At 40.5% G+C, this 2,844-nt stretch overlaps 1 long non-coding RNA gene across 1 annotated transcript; it reads left to right on the forward strand.

Annotated features, from left to right (window-relative positions):
- Positions 1 to 394: 394 nt before the first annotated feature.
- LOC113472761 lies at positions 395 to 1,331 on the forward strand. The gene is made up of 3 exons (XR_003394948.1): positions 395 to 527; positions 829 to 891; positions 1,215 to 1,331. It is a non-coding gene; the product is annotated as an uncharacterized LOC113472761 (long non-coding RNA).
- The last annotated feature ends 1,513 nt before the right edge of the window (positions 1,332 to 2,844 follow it).

Genomic DNA, 2,844 nt, shown 5'->3' on the forward strand with positions numbered 1-2,844 from the left:
GAACCTGTGTCCCATCAGGAAATCATCACATCCAACCCTGATTCTCCTATCTCTCATGGTGAGTCCTAGTAAAAAAAAAATCGATATTTTCCACACTAATCAAAATTTATAAATAGCCTGTGGTGATGTGTGTGGTTGTGGTTGGTAACCCGATGAGTTTCCCAGGCTGGGTGAGGGTATTGTTAGTAGGCAGGTAGCTTGTCACTGAATATGGTGAGGGTATTGTTAGTAGGCAGGTAGCTTGTCACTGGGTACTCCGGTACTTACAATACGGGGGTCTGACATTACATCTCCCAGCTTGACCTGTTCTAGGTGAGTACTGTACTTGTATCATCTAGGTGAGTACTGTACTTGTATTGAATAGTACCTTGCTTCCGTGCACCATTCGGTCTATCATCTAGGTGAGTACTGTACTTGTATTGAATAGTACCTTGCTTCCGTGCACCATTCGGTCTATCACCTAGGTGAGTACTATACTTGTATTGAATAGTACCTTGCTTCCGTGCACCATTCGGTCTATCACCTAGGTGAGTTCTTTCTCTTTCCGAGCCTTTTCCCATTTCTTTCTTCTTCCTTCTAGCATTTAAATAGATTCGGCGTTTCTTGTCAGTCTCTTTCAGACAGCCCTATTGTGTAATACAGTGTATCTCATGTCCTGATAAAATTTTCTCTCAAGTCTTGATTCACACAATCTTTTCACCTTTTCTTTGATCTCCCTCGCCCTTTTCTCCCCCCTCACTTCCATTTTTTAACACTTTGTTCTCTCCATGTTGGTTGATTTTTGGACGTTTCTTTAAACTTGTTAGTTGTATTCGGTCTATCATCTAGGTGAGTACTATACTTGTATTGAATAGTACCTTGCTTCCGTGCACCATTCGGTCTATCATCTAGGTGAGTTCTTTCTCTTTCCGAGCCTTTTCCCATTTCTTTCTTCTTCCTTCTAGCCTTTAAGTAGGTTCGGCGTTTCTTGTCAGTCTCTTTCAGACAGCCCTATTGTGTAATACAGTGTACGAGTATCTCATGTCCTGATAAAATTTTCTCTCAAGTCTTGATTCACACAATCTTTTCACCTTTTCTCCCCCCTCACTTCCATTTTTTAACACTTTGTTCTCTCCATGTTGGTTGATTTTTGGACGTTTCTTTAAACTTGTTAGTTGGCTTGTGTTTGTGGACATTTTGTAATCATTCTATTTTCTCATTGTTTGTATTTACAGAAGTGCCCCTGCATCCCCCAGTCACCTCGGTATGTCAGGCATCATGACCCCCGAGTCTCTGTCACGTGAGGCCTCCCCTGAACCTGTGTCCCATCAGGAAATCATCACATCCAACCCTGATTCTCCTATCTCTCATGGTGAGTCCTAGTAAAAAAAAAAAAATCGATATTTTCCACACTAATCAAAATTTATAAATAGCCTGTGGTGATGTGTGTGGTTGGTAACCCGATGGGTTTCTCAGGCTGGGTGAGGGTATTGTTAGTAGGCAGGTAGCTTGTCACTGAATATGTTGATATTTTTCACACTAATCAAAATTCATAAATAGCCTGTGGTGGTGGTGGTGGTGATGTGTGTGGTTGGTAACCCGATGGGTTTCTCAGGCTGGGTGAGGGTATTGTTAGTAGGCAGGTAGCTTGTCACTGAATATCTCCGTCACTAAAAAAAATTGGCAGAGTTATTCAGTGGAAAAAAAATCAAGTGATGAGGTCTTTTCGTTCAAACACCCCTCGTGGTTTATACAAAAAAGATCTAATTCTAATGGAGGAGTTGCAAATGGGTAAAAATTATTAATAAAAGGTCAATTCCTACGTAAAAAGTAGTGAAAAATCCAAATCTGAGGTCAAAACTCCGAAAAAGTAACTGTAAAAGGTCGAAAATTCAATTTTTAATTGTCGTTCTAATGAAAAAGTTCAAAGAGTTGTGACGTCAGATTTCACGTCAAAATGCGCAGAAACGCTTGTGACAAGCCACAAGGCACCAATCGAAGTCGGATAATCCAATTATGGACGGTCCATCGCGTACGAGAGCGTATGCCGTGACGTCAAACTTCACGATTTACCGATATTGTTTAAATCGATTTATCTCGGGATCTAGAAGTCGTAGAAGAAAAAGAAAAATTCCGTTGGTCCTCATTTTTCCTGCTCTATGACTTTGAAACATCACCCAAGTAAGCACAACTGATCTATATGAGAGCTAAAAAAAATCTTACCTCTTGTTTATTTCCCACGTTATCCTTCTCAGTCTCATTGATATCTGAACCTTTAGCCGGGACATCCTCCATCTTCTTTCCACTCTTCTCTCTCTTCTCCTCACATTTGTTCCTCTTATCTCGTTGTTTCAGAGTAATCTGTATGTTGGTTCTCCTGGGCATATTCTCCTGATCTAGTTTAGTTAATATACCGCCTAGATCTTCATTGCCGTCTAGTATGATTTCTTCTATTATTGTCGTGGGGGATTTACGCCGGGGCATCTGGATAAATGACTTTAAAACACCACCCAAGTAAGCACAACTGATCTATTGAAGAGCTAAAAAAAATCTTACCTGTTGTTTATTTCCCAGGTTATCCTTCTCAGTCTCATTGATATCTGATCCTTTAGCCGGAACATCTTCCATCTTCTTTCCACTCTTCTCTCTCTTTTCCTCACACTTGTTCCTCTTGTCTCGTTGTTTCAGAGTAATCTGTATGTTGGTTCTCCTGGGCATATTCTCCTGATCTAGTTTAGTTAATATACCGCCTAGATCTTCATTGCCGTCTAGTATGATTTCTTCTATTATTGTCGTGGGGGATTTACGCCGGGGCACCTGGATAACAAGAAATCAATACGAATACCAATAAGCAATAAGACATGA

Source organism: Diaphorina citri, unplaced genomic scaffold (assembly GCF_000475195.1).
Source record: "Diaphorina citri unplaced genomic scaffold, Diaci psyllid genome assembly version 1.1 scaffold8022, whole genome shotgun sequence".
Lineage (NCBI taxonomy): Eukaryota > Metazoa > Arthropoda > Insecta > Hemiptera > Psyllidae > Diaphorina > Diaphorina citri.